Genomic DNA, 21,821 nt, shown 5'->3' with positions numbered 1-21,821 from the left:
CAATCTTGTTCCTGCCATTGCAGCTATTAGAGGATCTGGGTTAGGCCCTCAAAGGATTCTGTCTTAAATCAGGATAAGAATAGGAAGAAGCCTCGCTGCCGCCCCTGGATCCTGCTTCTTGGCTGAAGAAGGAGAGGAGAAGAGAGGAGTTGCTATTATAATATGAAATCATCACATAAACAGGCACTTGCATTATTCATGTTTGTCTTAGTTTATTTGGTGTGGAATGATGGGAGACAGATCTGAACCGAGGGGGACACTACAATCAGATACACCTCCTCCACCTGAACGCTTCGCTTCATTCCAAAGTCAATTATGCAGCCTGCTCACCTCTCTTCACATTTTCTGCCTGGCTGCTGATTCAGAGAGCCGCCCCGTTCTCCTCCGGCAGGAATCAAAGTGTGAGGTAATCTGACGGGACTTCTGTGAAAAAGAGACCCGAGCGCTCAGCCTCTCAGATTGGAGGTCACAGTCACATGGACAGGTCGGTAATTGTGGTCAGACGATCTGTCCCCGGTGATTTGACCAGGATTCGTGCATTACTGTCCATCAGCTGTCACCTCAAATCAAGATCTTCATCCGGGCTGCTCGCACACCTTCATCCATCCCCTGTAAATCACTCTAAAGCCAGAGGGGACTCAGTCAGAGCCTCACTGTCCCCCCCTCGACTCCCCGCAAGACGGCGAGAGAAAAGCCACAAAAATGAGATCAAAGTTCCACACCAGAGCTTTGATAACTTTGCAATACTGTGAAAATGACTTTTCAGATGTGCCAATGCAGCTTTTGTTGTGGAGCGGAGAGGCGGTGCGACCGTGGGACATTAGTATTCCGTGTACTTCTCCTTCCTGGGTTATTCTCTCGCTTCCCCCCAGCATGGCCGCCCTGCATTAACAGACTGTCTGAGAGGCAAACCTCGGGAGGCTCGGAAAGCACCGGCTCTCATCTGGCCCCGCATGTGAATATAAAGTCAGAATCGTCCCCCCGGCCAAAAAAAAGAAAAAGAAAACCCCAATCAGCTACTCTCACATTCATGAGGGGCAAGCTGCATCGGAAGGCTGCCTTGTAAGTCTCACACGGCAAAATGGCCGGAGAGTAAATGTGTTCTAACACAAAGGGACGGACAAACGACTATGTAGTTAGTTTACTATTTTGCATTTTCGACTAAAGGCTAGTTGAGAATTGCAGAGTTTAAGCTGCTGCTCTAAAGGGTGTACGTATTATCAACCAGCATTCCTTTGAGAGCTCATATGCCACGTATTTATCAGTGTATGCGTATCTTATATCTCATCATAATGGGAATTCATGTACCACAAACCAGGGATTTAGGTCAGCCAGCTCATTACTCTCATTAGGTGCGTTGTTCGAGGTGGAATTTGTCACAGCTGATCCAGAACCCCCAGTTTAGTGTCTGAGGTGTGACTGACACAGTTGTGGCTTATCTTTAATTCTGCGGGGGATACTGCTGACTGTCAAATACCTCCGCCGCAGTGCAGGGCCGTGTGGAATTATGTCTACTGTTGGAGGAAATGACAAGGGAGACCGTGTAACCACCTGGTGCACCTGTGCAGAGGTGAAAAGAAGGCGATCCAAAGATTTGTAAAGGCAGCAAGTCTGTCTCGTGTCCGTGTTTAACCCTTCCGGGGCCCATAAGCGAGCTGATTTCAATGATCAGCCTGAGATGAGGAGCCGATCGGGGGAATTCCATTGGAAAAGGGTTTGATTGGCGTGAGAACCCGGAGCCCCTAAGCCCTGCGTAGGCCCTCTGACAAGCAGGTTTCTATCCAGCAATGCGATTAATTGCTTTCAATCATGACATTCCAAGTTGTTCTCAGGTACCTGGATGGGTGAAAGCAATTGTTTGCGTGACAGGACTGGAAAGCTGTTGGATTGAGGCCCGTGTACAGGACTGAGTTTGGACATTTCTGCTCCGGAGTACGAATTCACAGTATTGCTTTATTTGAATTTAACATTGACCCGATAACAAAATAATCATTACACAAGAATCAAGAAGAGAACAACTGTAAACTTTCCTGGATTTTTTAGATTCCTTCCACCACAGAAAAAAATGTTTTCCGCCATCACAGATATTTTTCTTTCTTTCAAACATTATTGCCACAGTGAAATGAAAAAAGGATATTTCAAATCACGCTTTCAGGCTCCAGCCAAAGCTCCCCCATGTCTGGACACCCTGATGTCACGGTTCAGCTCTTTGGAGAGAAATAATACTTGTATGATAACCTTTGAGGACAAAATGTGAATTTCCCATGAAATAGCATAATATCCTTGTAGTATTAACACTTTTACTTCAGTGAAGGATTTTTTGTGTTTCTTCAACCACTGCAGGCTGATGTAACCATCTGTCTTCCTGCACACTGTGTAGGAGCCCCAATTACCCCTGATGGTCCGACACTACAGATCTGTATGTCAAATCTCAGCACTTACAGTCTTCTTGCCTTCAGCTTCCATATCCTCCCACGCAGCTTTGATTTCCCTGCAGGCCAGCGTGCGGTCCTGCTGCATTCATGCTTCCGTGGTCGTTTGAGCAGACGCAGGCTTCCAGATTCCGTTTCCCCACCTGTAATAAGGGGGAGAAACTCTCGCTTCATCAAAGACTCGCTACACACTGCGTCCTTGTTATCCTATGTTGGTAGAACATTCCCACCACTCTGAAATAAGACGACTGTGATGTTGAATTCTGGTGTTTTGATCAATCAAGATGAGATGTCGTACTGCAGTAATAGGCTCTTTAGGAAATGGAGTGTGAACATTTTTTTTTTTTTTGAAAGGACAAATTCACCTGCTAATAAGTAGCAAAATGAACTTCTCCAGGTTTAAATGAGAGAAAGAGTGACAGCATTTCCTTTACCGCTGAGCAGAGGAGTAAGGGATTATCACACACTGCAGTGGCGGCTTCTCCGTGGAGATGCTGTGAGCAGATAAACACGGCCCCTTGGGGAAGAGAGACAGACAAAGATGGATTTGTCTTATCTTCTTTACCAGAGACATACGTGAAAGGTTGATTTAAGGAGTCGCGAGATAATTAAGACCTCGGCCTGGTGTCTGCCCCGTTCCTCCAACACAGATCCAAAATCTTAAACGTGCCCCCAAACCTTGGAATCTACAGTGGATTCATCACGGACCAGCGAGTCCACAATGGGACCCTTTGAGTATGAGTTGTTTTGAGTGTTTGCAAATCTGATCCGACACACTGCTTTAAAATGAAGCCAGTGTTCCAAAAGGCATCACAATGGTTTAGTGTTTGGAAGATGGCAAGGATGATAACAAAAGCATTAAGAGCCTACACACTTTGATAACTTGAACCATTTGTGAATACAGAGATGAAGATGATTTAAACTGCATTAATTACATTTTGTTTAGTAACACTGAATCAAATGTGATGTGAAAGCGCTTCTTGTGTTGACAAATTTACGGATGATTATCCATCAACTCTACAGTTTGAGAGTTGTGGTTTCAGCCGCATATTGGTTACTTTGTAATAATCTGCACAAGCATCAGTGTTCACGTACTTCCCTGCGTACTTTTGTACCCGAAGGATTAAAAAGTATTTACACATGGGAGCAGATCAGAGTCGGATGGATCTTCCTTGAAAACTTGAGAATCTGCACAACATAAATAAACATGGCGACACTCGAGGGTGTGACTTTAATGTCGATGTTGAGATCACAAGGGAAAAAGCGGCCGCGTCGCCGTTGCACAAGTAAATGTTTTGTGGACAAGATCACAGATTTTCTCTTCAAAAACTTCCACCATTGTTATTGACGTTGTTGTCGGCGAACACACACATAGCAGCATGTACTTTAGGGCCTGAAGAGCAGAGAGTGTATTGTACTTCATCAGGTGGACAGAAATATGAGTGTAGTGGGTTGCGAATGTTGTTTAGTGTCTTCTAAATTTGTATGTAGTGACCAAAAATCAAGCTTTGAATGAGTGCAACTTTCTGATCGAATGGGTCAATAATCTGCTCTATTAATATATAAGGATGTACTTAAAGGCTCAATGCCTGAGCACACACAGCTATGTGTATCTTGCATTCATAAAACAAGAAATTCTTACATTTCTGATTTGATTTATATATTATATTATATATATTATATATTTATGATTTTGACATATTTATCGCATAACTCCATAGCTTCTGTTCTCTTTTGCTGTACAAATGAATCAGACTTATAGAGGGGGAAACATTAGTGCTCATAGCATTCAGATCACACAAACGGCGACATTTGCTGTTTGTGTCTGCTGACAAATGGGAAAGGCTGAGAAATAACAATTCACCGTACAAATGAATTAAGCCAGTCAAACGCTTATGAAAAGACACACAAATCCACAAGAAAAGCAATTGTTTCTGAGCCGGGGAACTTTTCATTTATCACGCGGAAGAATCAGAAAAAAAAAAAAAAAGGCAAAACAGGATGTGAGACTGTCTCTATTCAGGAGAAATGAATGCAGACTTTAGCTGAGCTAAGGGTTCCTGACTGTGGTGATGAATTGGTTGAGGCTTATTATCGTTGTACTGTATGGCGATATAATCTCAGCCTTTCCATAAATCCCTGCCAGTGTCCTTGGTTTAGATTTACTATAAGCTCAGAAACTTTTATTGCAGCAGAACTATAGCGCTACACATGCTGTTTTTATTCTGAGGGTTTGCTTTCTTTTGTGCAGTGCCTATCAGGGATAAATGTGATTTTAATGCACGGCCACAGCTGAGCAGAAGAAGACTTATTAAAGAGTAGGGATGATTTCAGTAAATTGTGATCATGGTATGTGTCAAATGAGTTTAGGCTTCCTTAATCCGACACGCTTTCAGGCTTTACTGCAGGTGAGCTCCTTTCCCTGTGCTGCAAGCTGTTTAATTATAAATCTGTTGATTTGCCGCAGGTCTTCACGCCTTCTGTGAGTTTACTGCTGTAAACCGGAATGGCCGGGAGGCGCAGACAGGTCAACCAGTAACCCAACCCCCGCTGTCAAACTGGTGCTTGCCACCTGCGAGGGTAGCTGGTATTACATCAGCGGTATCCAATCTCTTCTAAATGCCCTTGAGCAAGCCAATTAACTTCAAAGAATTGCTCCCAGGCTTGGATGCCGTCAAAGAAATTCACAGGAAGGTTGAGTGATAAGTCTGGAGTACAACACACACAGAATTACCTCAGATGTTTTATCTGTTAGATGTAATTTTGTTTGCTGTCCAAAATATTTCAGCTGATGGCTTTTTGGCCTCATTTACACATTTGCGTGTTCTATCATAATCGACACTCATTATCCAGATAACAGGGTCACAGGTTAATGCAAGGTGTAAATGCTTGCAGAAGGATAAGTGATCAGAAAGTGTCCACATCCATCTTTAGTTAAACTCACATTGTGGATGGATCTCTGTCCCGAGGATCCAGCTGTGAATGCACTGCCTACACAGAGGACACATTTAAGAGATGAAGTACGCCCACGAGTTGCAAACATCTCTCCGCTTTGCCTTCCCCCATCTGCTCGCTACCATTCATAAAGTTATTTGCGACTTGCTGTAAATGCGGACTGTGACTCGAGTTTAAAGCTGCCGTCGTGTTTGTGCTTTTATCATTTGAGGGCGTGTTTAGTGTTCACTTCTATGTTTTTTAGTAGCTAGAAGCACAAGTGAATCAACTCTCAGTCACTCAGAATGTGTTTTACATAATGTTACTCGTGAGAAAGAAAGGGAAGGAATTGTTACTACAATCCAAAATCATTAACGCTGAATGATTGATGTAGGGAAAACAGTAGAGCCAGGAATTAGCATAATTGGACATTCTTTGTTGAAACAGGAATTAAATATTTGAAATCAACAGAAACGACTTGGATATATAGATTCTTCTATTCTCACCAGCATAACAGACAGGTTGGCTGTCTTTGAGACACTCGCCTTTCAAGTGCTTATTCATTATTATAGAGGAACGCGTGTTAATATTTGATGGACGTGTGCTCTTCCTATTGCCATTTGAAGAACTTTGTTTCTTTGAGGGATGACTGAACAATTGAACAAGGCGTTGTTTCACTCCTGTGGACACATTTATGTCCAAGTTGGAAGAAATGCTGAGAGATTGTTTTTCTGGCAGTTAACATGGAGTCCGTGCTCCCTGTGCCACTGAAGATAGAACAGAATTTCAAAATAAGGCACTTTGACACACGCACACACGCACACACGCACACACACATATACTGTATATATATATTTATATATATAATGTATATATATATATATATCTTATATCTAAGCTGCCCATTTTCATTCAGCCCCGACTGTTTTATCTGCCTGAATATACTTGAAAATGTTTCTCAGGGCTAATATCTTGCTGGAGACGCCTGTTTTTCACCCAGTTCTATTTTAATTAGTTTCTTAACATACTCATTGAAAATTTCATATTTCATCGTATAAACACTCGCAATTCTGCCATGGCTGGTTTATGTGATTGGCAGGTAATACCGACTTCAGCAGATGAAATGTGACAAACCTGCTAAGTGGAGGGAGCTGCCATGTTTTTGCTGTCTTACAGGTCAGCATGCGAATGTTCACTTGTTTATAATGCAGAAGCTGTAACAGCACACACACACACACACACACACACACACACACACTCACTCACACCGCAAAGTCTGAGATGTTGTCCAACTTAGAAGAGATGGTTTTGAAAGACTCTGAGCTTTCAGGGATTTAAACAAACAAGAAGCTGATTCTCTGAGTACAGATGGGGATTTATTTTAACGTGGTGCCACCTGTTACAACTTTTTTGTTGTTGTGAGTAATCAATAGCTTTTTTTTCTGCAGAATGAGACTGTGGGACTCATTGATCTGTCGGGTTCCAGCTGTGAGTGAGTCTGTGTACTGCATTTTCCCCTGCAAACTCAGATACACTATGTGTGTATGTGTGCATGCGTGCGTGTGTGAGCGCCTAATGATGTTTCTTTGTTGGGAATCTGGTTGGCGGGGTAGGCTGCCATGGGTGAAAGTATGTGGATGCCCATAAATCAAAGAACCATGGACTATGGGATTTGTGTGAGTGTGAGTGAAATCAGGCAGTCAAGGTTTAGATTTCACTTCATATTCCATTTCCAATCCCGAAAGGACGAGGGTGTGTTCTTCACCACTGAACCTGAACCTGAACCTGAACCTGAACCTGAACCTGAATTTGTTTATGGACCTCCCTTTTTCCTTCCTATTTATCACCATATAAACCAAACGTCCCTTACATCTGATCACAGGAGATGATGAAGCTTTTCTCCTGCAAAACGTGATTGTTTTTGTCCTAAAGTCTGAATCTGAACGTTATGAGTCAAAGTCCTTATTACTCAACATTTTAACAAAGGCTGCAGCTTTCCACAATTCCTACCGCACAAAGGAACACGACCAATTTTTATTTTATTCAAAATCAGATTTAGCTCTGCTTTACTAATCCCATAAATATGCACAGAAAAACCTCCGCCATCTGTACTGAGAAGCTGTTGGTGCCACTCCTCTTGTCAGATATTGAATAATCCTTTTGAAAGTTGTTGTTGTGTTTTGCATATTCAAAAAAAATACAAGATTAGATGACTTTAGATACATCAGTTTTACTCACGGAAATTCCATAAGTTGGTTGTTTGTAGGGCTCGATATATTTGTTTGTTCCTGTCCAAAGGGTACGAAAAAAGGTTCCATTGCATTTGATTCAAATCGAAAAGCGTCGGCCCTGCATAGCCTACAGAGTAAACATGATCGTTCTGCCTCATTTCCTCATCTGCCTCATAATGCAAATCCAATCATATACCCTTAATATTGTTACACTCTGTTATTGTTTTCCTCTTAAACTTTACCTTAATGCAGCAGTGGCCTTGGACTCCCTGAAGGGATGCATCCCACACAAAACAGAGAAAACCAGAGAGAAAAGAGAAATGAGCTTGGCCCAAGCCCGGAAATTATTCGGGCTGTTGGATCCCTCCATCCCCCGCAGGGTCGGTTCATCTCTCCACTGCCTGACATGATCGTCTTTAGATGATCTGCTGGGCACAAGCCTGCACCTGCTGAGAAATTTGGGGAAAAATAACAGTGGGTAGAGATTCACCTTTTTAATCCCCGGGGACGGCAACACATGGGCACAGCGGGTCATCCGGCCAGTTAACTTCCCTAATCTGGACTCGAAAGCAGCATGGAATTCTAACAACTGTAGATGTGATTTAGTTTTCTTTTTATTATAAATAATCTCTCGTCTTTTTCCACTGTGGTGGGAAACCTGTGGGACCTGAGCTTGTCCCAGCAAAGCCATTAATTTCCCTCCAGTAGGCCTACATAGCTTGCTGTTGCTCTATTAATATGTGTGTGCGGGCAACACCGGATAAAATCTTTACATTTGATGTCACAGCAGTAGACTAGATAGACGCTCTAAATCTTCCACCACAGTAGAATTCCTTCAGATGGCACCTTTGCATGCTCATTTTCCCAGTGTTTGAAGCGGTTGTGTCGTGGGATCTGAACTCCTTTTTCTCATTATCTCTTCTGCTGCCCTGCTTAGGTGCGGTAACGGCTTAAACCGAGATGAAACGCATTTCTCATCCCTGGATGCCCCGATCGTCTCCCACAAACAGCCAGACAGATGCGATGATTTGTTTTGACGCAATTCATGAGGTCAAAAACAATTTTCATGTAAGCTTTCTGAGGAACGCTCACAAGTTCATTCTTACCTGTTCCAAGGCAGCTTTTCTCTGGTTGTAGTTTGGTGTCTCACAGCAGTAGTTTACATCTAAAAGCCAGCAGGTGCATTGTTGTGTATTAAAGGACTACATTTACAGGCACACAGTTATCTGTCTATGCTCACATGTTGACACGATCTGTATTCGCTGTATTCCACTTGACTTGTTTGTACTCAGCTTCTGAAAGGCTTATAGCTCACCGAAGCCTTGCCCTCCTCTTTTAGGGGGACCAAGTTTTGACAGACGAGGGCCTAGGTTAGACCATGCCGTGATGCGTTCACTGACAGACCATTACTGCGCTAGTACAGTAAGCTAGAGGGAACCAGCTCATTTGTCTCTTTTCCTGATATCTATTCAGAAATTGAAAGTGAGTTTACCCTTCAAATTTCTGTTTCATTTTTTTCCCTGAAGAGGACCTGCAGTAGTCATACAGTTGACATTTTGAAATAAAGTAAATTGAATGAATAATATCCACATTAGCTGTTGTAGCTGTTGTAGAAGTTACACGTTGTCTTCTTATTAGTTCCATATGTGGGTAAAACACAGATAAGTAAAGATAATATATGGAAATCTCTGACAATAAGCCAGGTGATTTCACAGCCTTAAACTATCCAGGTATTGTTGTAGGTGTAATAACAGCATATGCGTAATGCCTCGTCCTTATAGCTCTACTGGACCCTTGAGAAATATCACCGAGTGGGGTCTTGCAGCTCGCAGAGATCAGAATGAGCACGTAAGAGCCCAACATCCACACAAATCCACCGAGACAGACAACCGAAGTGAATCACCTCTGCTTCAAACCTCTCCTTCTCGCCTTTCATAATAAACAGCTCAGCAAAGGCAGACTATTGCCTGTCCAGTGTAATCACAGAGCTGTCTCACAGGGAAAGGATGACTGAGCGCGCACTGGAGGTTGAATATGACAAACTCCAAATTGTGCAAACTCCACGTTGAGTTCAAACCCGCAGAAGCAGAGTTTGCCAGCAGTTGTTTGACACTGAAGGTTCTGCTTGTTAGTGTTGCTGTCTGCCATCTGTGAGATTTTTGGCGTGTATTTGATGTCCATCTTTGGTGCTGCTGTATGTGGTCACTGCTTGAGTTCTTTCTTCTGATTGTATTCACTCATCATATCTGCCTGCAAATATACCTGGTCACTTTGGACGAGTGCAACTCAGAGTGTTGCCACAGACTCACCAAAGGAGATAGCTGTGAACTTTTGAAAGTAGAAGCATTCCCTTTGGCCGGTCCCCATTGGGCTGTGGTGGACGTTGACGTGGAGCAGAATTACAAATACCAGAGTGTGCGCCTGCAGATGCTCACATCCTTTGATGCCTGCAGTACAATGCTACAAATGTTGGAGGAGTGTGTTGTTTTCTACTGCTTTTTCTACACCTACCATCCCTTCCCTAACCCACTGACCGGGTAAAGGTGTAGCTTCAGTGGTCTAATCTCTCAGGCTGTAGGACTGAGCACCTCCAGAGCGTCCCTAGAGCTATGGGGGTATTTAAGATCACAAGCCAGGAAAGGCCTGAGGAGGGCATGGACCACTGGCTGTGTCGACTCAATCGTATTATTTCACGTTGTTTAGTTGTAGTTTGGCCCCAAAGTCCCAACGGCCAACAAGGGAAACTCATTCTGGCTGCACGCGATCACGGTCTGATTTTTTTAGTCCAAGGGATAGGTTTGCTACGAGCTAATCTGGAAGAATTAAGAAAACACATATTGTAGGTATATGCCAATTGTAGAAATTGAATTTATCTGCACTTGACTTATACTGATCATACTTGCGTGTGATTTTTATGAATTATTCTAAAGCAGAGACAACTCGTCCAGCCCTTCCTCACCTATAATTGTGGGGTCATTCACTCCACCATATAGCTGAAAAGAACTTGGAACCGGTATTGTATAAACTCTATTTGAAAGCTATTACTGACACTGCATCCCACTCAGGAATATCATTTCCTAGCCTCAATAACTCCCTGTTCCTCTAGTGTCCTAATTTGTGGTGTGGGATATTGCTTGTTTTCTCAGTATAATGGGCCATATAGAGATGTAATGGCCACTCTGTTGTATAGTTGCGTCCTTTCCCATCTCATCCCTCACTCATTATTCCTCCTCTGGTATGTGTGGCAGCAGCGAGGCCAGGTCTCCCTCTTTGGCTGGTCAAAATGGCTGCGATCTCTGTCTGTCTCTCTCTCTCTCTCTCTCTCTCTCTCTCTCTCTCTCTCTCTCTCTCTCTCTCTCTCTCTCTCTCTCTCTCTCTCTCTCTCTCTCTCATCTAAGAAGGGATGGATAGAGGGCAAATCTCTCAGGGAAACGGAATCTAGACCAAAGCCTTCCTCTGTGCCGGCCTCATAATTAAATTGGCAGATTAAATTCTCTCTTATTGTGGAGGATTTAATGAATATTCACTAAGCTTCGGATCGCCTGGGTGATGCAAGCTTCCCTTTAGTTGTCACATTGACCCCATCAGACTCAACTCTGCTGCTAATCTGCCCTGCACACACTGAAGACATTTTGGCTCAATTGATCTGCACTTTTGTGGCAGTTAAGGTCTAACTTGTCTGAAACGATACCCACTATTTAAGACTGAATTCACTACCTTTGAAATTAGCCAGGATGGTGCCAAAGGATATTAGACGTTCCTCATAAAGCTAGGCGAGAATGAAGAAAAGGGCCATTACAGCATGACAGATGCTCACAATGAATTGTTATATCATATGAATTCACACTGAAATCAGTTCAGACAAATTATTTCTGCAGCCAGTTTGTGTCATAAAAACTCCCTTACACAATGAAAAATGTTGTAATCATAAATGTGACTTACTAGTGAAGATGCTGACAAAGTTGCTTGCATGCTTTATATCAGGAGGATATATTAGGATTCATTGCTCCATTCGTGAGGGGGAAATGTGATAAAGTGATCCAAGTTTACTCCAGAACACGTTAAACACTACATCTCATTCCCTGCAACAGTGTAAATATGAATGGAAGCAAAGATGGAGATCTGCATGTCACAAGAGGACGAAAGACACAGCGGCAGCAGCACTTGAGGCCATTAAACAAATTCAGCCGTGCTTGATCAGTTTCACCTCAGAGCACTGCTGACATGACAAAAGTCACATTACCACCCCCACAATTTCGGCAGGTATTACATCTTGCTAACGCGTATATTGTACACGATTGATTGATTTTTATAGTGTCAGGCAGAACTCGTGCCAAGACGTTGCCAAGACATTAGAAGACAAGTATATCTCGCAGCAGTTCAACAAAATCTGTCACAAAAGAACAAACTGCAGAGCAAGTTCTACATGATAAATCAATACAAATTCTTTCAACATAAACAGTCCTCTCTGCCTCCTCTCCCAGGCTCTGCACACACTCTGCAATAGCAAAAATACCTTCCTAAAACATACATCAAATCTTTTGTAATCATCCAACCAAAAGAAATCTGCAGAGGCTGAAGACATTTTAGGAAAGAATGCAACCGTTAAATCATCGTATAAGGGACTATAAAACAGAAAATGCACTTTGTTTTCATTTTCGCCAAGGTCACAGAGCACACAAAACTTTTCCGTCTCAGGAGTGGCATTAAACCTAGCTGCCTCTATAGCTAAGGGTAATGTACGTGAACGTAACTGGGCACCCAGGGGTCTTTGACTCGTCACTATAAACCTGGCCTCTGGCTTTCAGGACTCAATAATTTTTTTAATACCAGCATGGGATGGAGGTAATACGGTGACATACAGTACACACGTGTATTAGCTGCTACCCAGAGGAGCTGGAGGACAGGTGGAGGGGAGCCTGGGATATTTTGGGACCCTCCTTTCATGCCATTATCGCTGTCATTTTGATGGTTGGGTATTCATTAGTCTTGTCCAGCCACTGGCCTGAACTCCTCCACAGTGGCAGTTAATATATAATGTGATTTCCACTGTGTGAATATGATTATACTGTGTGTGACAGAAAGTGGAGGGCAGGATGCAAGGGCAGATACAGACAAACAAGGAGGAGGTCACGCATAATGAGGAGAAGGACCGGTTTCACGTCCCGCCAAAGGGAACACGGATGCTGACAGCTGCGAGATTTGAGCAGTTCTGGCATAAAAAAAAAAAAAAAAAACTCCACAAAATTGTCACAAGGAGCTGGTGAACGACTGCATCTGAAGAGGAAATTTGTACATGCGAATTGATATCCCAGAGCAGAAAATACACCCACAGCAGCGAGGTGTCTCATCTGGTTGAGAGCTTTGCTGACATGCAGTGGGAACACACTGAGGGTAACTGCTGTCTGCTCTCAGGCAAAATGAAGTGCAGTGAACTACTTTAATAGACTTCACACTCCACTCTGGATCTATAACTTGTAGCAGCATGTGTAGACATACGTATGGATGTGCTCTGACATGCTCATACTCATACTGTACCAACCAGGGAAAGGTTGGAATTTTCCATGTTTTTATTTTCCTGGGTCTGTCTTGATAGCGTTTTTGAAAATATACACTTCTGCTCACCAGCAAAGCAGGGTGATATTTGTGGGTAATGTTTCTTTAAGTACCCCCTTCCAGAACACTTTTATGTTTGGCCACTTGTGTCAGGCCTGAGCTGCCAACAACCACGGACTACTACTTTCACGTTGCAGGTATGTCCAACCAGGTGTGTAGATCAAGGCCTGTCAAGTTTGTTTGTGTAGCCGAGTATCAAATATAGTGTTTTCACAGGACAGCAATGGTTCCCTGTAGCTCGACTCTCTCCAAGAAGGCAAAGAAAAGCCTAACACATAGGAAAAAAAGGGAAGAATTCCCAGGAGAGGCAATTCAAAGAGAGATTCCCTCTGCTCAAACTGCCAGGTGTGCAAGAGGAGCCGGAGGTGGGAAAAGCAACAACGTGAGAGAAAGAGAGATAGAGAGAGAGAGAGATGCAAGTTTGTGAATCACCAACACACTCCAACACACACTTTTGACTTGGCTTGAATGGCTTTTGACACTGTCAGCACCCTTAATTAAAACCAGTCCCATTGCCTTGTCACTCACCACAGCAAATTGGTCTCATTTAGGATCACTGACAGTGGTTCCCGAGGGTTAACTGGGATAAAAATGGACCCCCCTCTTCCTCCATAACGGCAAGCTGCTGGTGAAGTTAAATAATGGACCGAAAACTGAAAATGTCACTGTATCCTTTTAACAGGGCCATCAAATATGAACAGACTTTCTTTTTTTTTTTGAAATGGCAGTGACAGCTTGGCCGTGTACTGCAGCACTTTAATCACCCACATCCCAACGCGTGACTCACAGCTGTAATTTGAATTGCAATTCATGGTGCGACTCATAGCCCAGCGCCTTTAAGTCTCCGTCCGGTGCGAATAGATTGTAGTTTGGTTTTTTGTTGCGGTCTTGACAAAGCACTCCAGGGTCTACCTCCTCTATTTCACCACTGCACGGTTCAGTGGCTGCAGTTAGAAGTGATAAATGATTTATTTTGCTCAATGTTCACCATAGTTGCTCAACTCTGCCCAGGCTGTTTCCACTCATAACAGTGTGTGATTTATGTGGGAAGGATCGGTCGCCTAACTTTGGGCTTTCTTTAATTCTCTTCTGTGTGCAGTAGATGGTGTGATATAAATCCACAACTTCAGCGATACACAGGGAGGCAGCGGTAAACACACTATTCCTCATGGACGCTGCAGCGATTTCTGGGTCAAGCAAACGGATATTTCATCAAGGCTAAGAGATTTAAATTCATAACATACCTTGAGACGATCGGTGCGGTAAAATACAACATTTTCATCAAAATTTGAGAAAATATTGATTGTATTCGAATGTGAAATCAACAGCCAGAAGGTGGCAGTCAAGGCAGGCGTGTCCATCAGAGGATCCACACAGCTTTTCCTGTGGCTGTGGATTCTGTCTGTCTTTCCCTCTGAGGTCTGGTTACCTACTTCAGCAAGACAAAAAAACTTCGTCTCTCACACTGTCCACATATGTCTTGTTCAATGGAGTTCATTCTGACAGGCAGCGTTACAAATCTGACAGTGATTTCACAGGCAAAAATGAAACTGAAACTAATGTATCATAAAGGAATCTCAAATTTGTCACCAAAGAAAGCTACTTTTAGGTGTTTTGTGCTTGTATCTCAGTTTTTGTGGTACTTCAAGTGCAGTTTCTGGCAGCCTGGTCCAGAGTAGAGCAGACTTCCCAGTTTCCTAGTGTTCCACTCTGTTCATGTGGACTGTGAAGCAGCATTTCTGGTTAAAGGGCGAATGCTGCTCCACTAGAGTCTCCAAGAAGCTACCTCAGGACTTATTCTGGGACTTATTAAGGACAGTAAGTCCTGAGGTAGCTTCCCCCCCCCCCCCTTCTTTTCCCTTTCTATTGCCTTGTGCTGAAGCGTCACTGTCTCGGTTCTGGTCATAGCCATTGCCTGACTTTTCCTCACAGTTACACAAATATCTCCTGAACACGCGTTATACTTATAGGATTTTTTTGCCGTTGTTGAAGACATTAAAGATCCCATTGTATCGGTGGGTTCAGTCACAATCTCTCTCTAACCTCGCTCTGCTCGCTCATATAGAAACAATGACAGGTCAGCAGCTTCCTGGCCGTGCTCATTTCCCTTGGATATATCAGAGGCATCAGAAGATGCTGCAGATTTATGGCTCCCAGGACTTGCGGTGACCAATCTGATTCAGCAGATAATTGCTGAGTATGAGCTGTTATCAACTGGACAACCAAGGTGCCTTGATTTATTACCCAGATCTCCAGGTTAACTTCATCAGGCAAGCTGTCAGAACAAGAGAGAGCAAAGGGAAAGAGAACAAGAGAGCGCAATGGAGTGCTACGGCCACTCTGCTGCTGTGGCTGAGGTTGAGGCTGAGCCTGAGCCTTCATACAGTATGTTTAACAACTGCTGTCAAAGGAGGTACTTAAACTCTCTATAGTGTTAACCGATATTATACTTGCTTGTGTCAATTTTCAAAATAATTCTTGGTAAGATTTGAAGGTGACTGCACAGCAACAAAGGAAGGTTTGGTCTTGGTTAAGCTGAGTCTCAAGAAATCTAAAAATAAACATCAAATCCACACAATGATCAAAGAGTTATGAACAACCTTGTACTTGAATAAATCACGATCAGGTCAGAGAAGGGGCAAAGAAGGACTGAAACTGCCTTTATGTTGTGATGTCAGTTCCTTTTACAGTCACTTCAGGAGGAAGAGAGAGGATTGCATTCAGTACATGTGCATATACACTAGAGTGAGATTTCTGTCAGTAGTGCGATCAAGGCAACGTTGCAGAGTCTAAGCCGTATACTTGAATGGGATTAGGATTCTATCGTTCAGTGAATATACATGATTCATTGTTTTATCGGCTTACACACTTGAGTAAATTGGCTGAAATTCAAGATCTCATTACCCACATGTTGATTTATACCCATTTCAGTCTGATTGTTTGTGTTTGAAAATGTCGACTTGTTACCGTTGTGTTATCAGTACGTTTTAGCGCGCATGTATAGTTTCAACCATCTGTTCTTCATGGTTGAGTCTTTCAGGGTCATAGGGAGGATGGAGCTCATCCTAACACTGAATGGGTGAGCAGCTGGGCGCACCTTGGACAGGTTGCCTGTCAATCACAGACTGCAGACAGACAATCTCACCAAGCACATAGTTAAACAGACATATTAAATTACAGCTAGAAACACAAGATGCAGGAGTTGTTTTTATATAGATGTCAAACCGGTGCAGTTGAGGAAAGACATAAAATGAAGGACTGGACCTTTAACCTAATAATAATAATACAGAACACATAATGTAAATGTGTTTGTTCGACAGGAAACATTTGCCTGCATTTTCCTCCCTGTGTGTGTCCAGTCTGCACATGTGAAGACGGAAAGCTAAAGGGGAATAATGTGTGGGTGGAAAATGACATCAACCAGCTTTCAAGGATATTCAAAGGTAACCAGGGAGCTCACACTCTCCTGAACATCACTGATCCATTTGCCATAGGCCACAATGGAGTGCTCTCTCACCATTATTCCTTTCCTTACACTGTGACGACACCTACTTTAAAATGCCACCCACAAGGGCCAAAAGATGATTGCTGGAACACTATTGGTTCTGCTGGATTGGCCAGTTGCTATGGAGCAGCTAGATTTTCCAAAAGCCGATCCTCATACTGTATGTCTCCAGAGGACGTGCTGACGCTTATGTGGCAGGGCTATTAGAGGTGAATTTGTCATAGGTCTCTTGAATTAGTGACAGATTAAATTAAAATTTAATGATCCCTCCAAGGAAAATGGGCCATAGCAGCAGAAAATAGGAATAGGATGCAACAAAGAAAATTAGGATGTAATTAAGACTAAAGCAAGAATAGCACGAGAATGTAAAAAGTTATGAATGAAAGCACAATGTGGATGCACAAAATAGAATCAAAGCCTGTTTAGGTACAGCAAAGACATGTCTAACAAAAAATATAAACCCAAATTACAGTTGAGGGAAATCTGTGCATTAAATAATGCATAAATCATTAATAAATGTCTTTTAAACCCTAAATTGTTTTGCAAAAAGGGACAATTTTACAAATAAATCTTGGAGAGAAAAAAAGAAATATTCTGAAAGGTTACTGACTAATTTACAATTAAATACATCTGCTATTAGTTCCTAGGAAATTCTAGGACAGATGTTGCGATTCCCTCTATGAATCAGACATTTGAGGAGAATTCACAGTTAATCCCTTCACTGTTGAGTGCAGGCATTAGATGCTTCTAGGTGCCATTTACAGCTTTGTGAGGTATCTGTAGTGTTCTGGCATGTTAGCGTTGACCTCCACCCTGTTACCAACACTGTGAACACTGTAATTCACAGTACGATCACACTGCACCAGAAGTGTTTTCACCACCTGGAAATAATTTGTGTTGGAAAAACTAAACTCCAACTCTCATGAACCATTCGGCTGCACTCCACACACCTTGTAAAATCCATTATCATGTTGATTATCTACTAATTAGAGAGTAAACGTTGCCTAAAACACTGAACCGTTAAATATGGACCATGGTGCTTTGCATGTGAAATTGATTTCTTGGTCTCAATTTCCAAAGGATAACAGTGGAAATGAATTATTCAAAAAGTCCACACCTCTCAATGGATGGCTGACCTTTAAGAAGGACTTTAGATGCGCTTGTTAGTACCTGAAAAGCTCACCTCATGTGCTTTGACGAGGCTGAGAAATTTGCAAGGTGAAACATGAAAGTGGCGAGACTGCCCGTTCTCGTCTCCCTGCATTCGCCTTGGCAGGCTGTGGAAACTCGATTCGCCATGAAAGCCCACATGGCCGTGAGAGACATGACAGAGGATTGTAAACTCATTACTCAAAGGCAAAGTGAGGCAAATGAAATGAATTTATCATTTTGGTTCCGCCTTGACATTCTGCAGAGTATCTTCACAAATTGAGTTGTGTTTATGTATAGTCTTTTGAACACTGATCCAGACGGGAAACTCATCCACAAGACTATATAACCTATATATATCTATATACTGTATATATGGATAGATATTTAGCCTCAAAATATAATCTCTGCATCTGAATAGTGACAACCAACCAAATCACATATTTTTTTACATGGGCTGGGGCTGTCCTCATTCCAGGTGTAGGCACATTTGAAAATAACTTTATTAATGTGTATTTATCAACATTATTAAGTTGTGTTTTCAACTTTATCCAACTGCGGCTTGTACGACCTGAGATCACAATGTCACCCACACTGTGTTGGTTTGCATTTTGACTGCAGTGTCTTCTGTGCGCATGTACACTTTGCAGTAATAGGCATTTCTTTCCTTATCAGCATAATGGGTGTTGGACACAACTCATACATCAAATGTGAACATATGCAGACCCTTTTTTGGTTTCTGCATTGAAGAGGCTTAAATTTTCATCCTGCCGATGTCAACATGGATGTAATTGTTGGATCGCTCCACAGTTACCACACCTCCCACTGTCAAAAAATCTAAAGTGTGTCACTGTGAAATGCAATGCTCATACTGTCAACTGAAAGAGAATAAAACATTTGCCTACTATACATGCATTCCTATCCAAGTGTAATTCCCAGACTGCTGGATGTATAAATTTCAGCAGCATTGTGTATTTCCTTTCATGTATTTTTGAGAAGATGGAGAGGGATCCAACGGCCAGCGATACTTTGATCGCTTTTGTGTTTTGTTTGGTGTCTGATGCAGGATTCCCTATTTTTTCCCCTCTTTACTTTGAATTGATAAACCATCTGCTCCCATGACAGTTCAGAGCAGAGAGTCACGAAGAGGAATGCTCAGATCCTCGCAAGCTGCTCCTGTCACACTGCCAGGAGACATGTCCTCCTGCAGACATGCTGTGTGTTTACTCCAAAACACTGAACAACACCAACAAACACAAGCCTGTGTGTTTCTGTAAGACAACGTCTGAAAAGTTATTCTGTCACCGCCCTGTAACCATGTTGCTTATCATCTCAAGTGCACTGAAAGCGTCATCTGGATTTAAAAGTCATCGTCTTGTATCTAGTATCTTGTATCTTCTTTTCTATTTTTATTTTTTCTAAGATTCCAAAGTCCTTATTGACATTTAGGGCTCGATATTGAAACAGTTCAAATGCTTGAATGTGCAGTCCTGTCTGCAGCACCACAGTGCACACTGACTGAGAACAGGCCTTTTTTGCATAATGACTCGTTAAGGGAACCTCCAAAAATAGTTAATGTGTTCTGATTGGCCTGTTGGCAACATCCAGGGACTGTAAAACATGGATGCTGATCAAAGCCTCCCTGTAGCCCCTGATGGTGGTGCGTCTGATCAGGTGTCCATGTCGCTAAATCCATGTGTTACAGTATGTCCCTTTTAAATGAATGAGAGTAATGTGTGGATATATTCTATCCTAAGCAGTGATGTTGTGTCTTGTCAGGTTTTAACATATCAAATAATTTTTTTTATCCCAGTTTGTTTGAAGGGTTTGGTAGTGTGTCTTTGTTCCCGTATTTATTATAAAATCCATGCGGAGGCGAAAAAGAGCAGTTTTATTGTTATTGGCTTGAGGGTCCAATCAAGAGTGTCAAGTCTGTCCACAGCTAAGTTGATATTTAATCAATTGGAAGCTATTAAATCCCTCAGTTCATTATACAATAAGTGACCAGAGGGGTCGATATTCAATGCAATAGCCTTTATTTTTATATCTAACACAAAATCTCTTCGGTCCCGAGAATTTATTTTCAAAAGTGAAACAGTATCACAAGATTTCCAGAGTCTTGTGTGCACATTGCACCACGCGTAGGCATTCATTATAGACTGTTTTATAAAGAATATATCACAGGCTTTGTGGATGCTGAGATTGCATCAGCTGAGTGAGGTGGAAGCAAAGAGATTTGAAACATTGATGCCAAAATAAGCACGAAGAGCTACAGCTCTCAAAAGATTTGAAGGAAAACAGTGGAAACTTTCCTTAAATGCAATATTTGGTAAAGGCAAAAAGATATACATTGTGTGTGTGTGTGTGTGTGTGTGTGTGTGTGTGTGTGTGTGTGGTTGGGGTGGGGGGGAGTGTTAGAGGAGAGTCTGGGTTAATTCAGAGGGACTTAAACACAATAGCAGGGGAATCTCAATTAGTTTCCATTATTGAGCACCTTTCCTTTGAGTTTTGTCTTATGTATGATTGAACAGGGCTTAATTTTAGATTGGATGTTCTGCTATTTTAAGCCTGGACAGATCAAAGAAGTCTGCTACACGGGGATGTCTGCCGAATGACATTGTTAGTATGCAGTCAGCATGGTAACCTTAAGTGGACCTGGCAATGGCTAATGTTGAAAGAAGAAGGAGATGAGGCGGGCGGATCGATGCTTCAGTGTGTGTGTCTGTGTGTGCCGTGCTTACGTTCAAACACATCAGGGGTTTTAAATACAGCCATAACACGTGTACACATTCAGAGGAGTATCATGAGAATACAGAATAGAGGAAGTGGCAACAGAAAAACAGTTTACATTAGGAAATGTATCACTACACTTAATTTACATGTAATCTGCAAGCTAGTTAATTATAGTTTGATATCCTCTGTTATCGTTTTATCACATACTGAATTTTAATGACTATGGAATTACAGCTAAATACGTTTTGTCCAGTCCAGTACCTTCAGGGACATATTTTACAGATTTCCATGTGGTTGTTTGTACTTGAGGCTCTATTTTGAAACCACTGTAATGTTTTAAAGGAGCCATATTAGACAAAGCCACTTTATCCTCGCCCCTCTGTCATCCAGGTCTGTCACAACCCGGAAATTTGACCGAACCTTCTGGATGCTGCAGCACCTGCCCCCCTTTTTCCCTCCCAATGGTTCAAGCAGTTTTAGTCCAAAATGTTTCATCACAATTCACTGTCATTATCATGGCTGATATTGGTGAGCCCCCGCCTCCTGGCTCATTTGCATATGGTCACTGGCAGACTGAAGACTGAGGGTAGGGAGACACGCTGCACAAGTCTGTGTGGAGGTTTCAAAAAACTTCACAAACTCTTTTTACAGCCCAAAGGGAACAACACTTATAGTTGTCTCACATGACAAAGGGACTGGATGCACTGATGTCAAAAAGATTTATGTTCTGCTCTCATAGAAAGATAAACAGCAAAAGGCAATTATAGCCAAGATCTGATCCGGGGAATTACTTCACATCTGAATTCAGATTACTCTAACAGTTTATTCTAACTCAAAATGATTCCTGTTTGTTGATGTATATACAACAGTAACAAGGAAAAATGTAAAACCATCTTTATATTTAAAAATGGCTTAATCTTGACATTATGTATATCATCCAGCAGCTGAGAGGTATTTCATTTGGATTTCCAGGAGATTTTCCAACCTCATCTGCTTTTTCCCCAAAATGTCCTTCAATAGGTAGAGACATGATGAGATGAGAGGTTGTTTCTGATCCCTCTGATAAACTTCTGACAGAGTGAGCATCAAGCAGCCGCTCTGGAGAGCTCTGGAGAGCCTCTCCTTGATGCTCAGTCTGTCAGTGGAAGCTGTCAGAGCAGAACAGCCCCCCGTCTCCAATACTTACCGGTAATTCATGTGTTCCTCTGCACGTGAGAGAAT

Source organism: Genypterus blacodes, unplaced genomic scaffold, assembly GCF_046128005.1.
Source record: "Genypterus blacodes isolate CSIRO-AG114 ecotype Tasmania unplaced genomic scaffold, CSIRO-AGI_Gbla_v1 ptg000022l_1, whole genome shotgun sequence".
In the NCBI taxonomy this organism is placed as follows: Eukaryota; Metazoa; Chordata; class Actinopteri; order Ophidiiformes; family Ophidiidae; genus Genypterus; species Genypterus blacodes.
The sequence above is the reverse complement of the archived record's forward strand: the minus strand, read 5'-3'. Positions refer to the sequence as shown.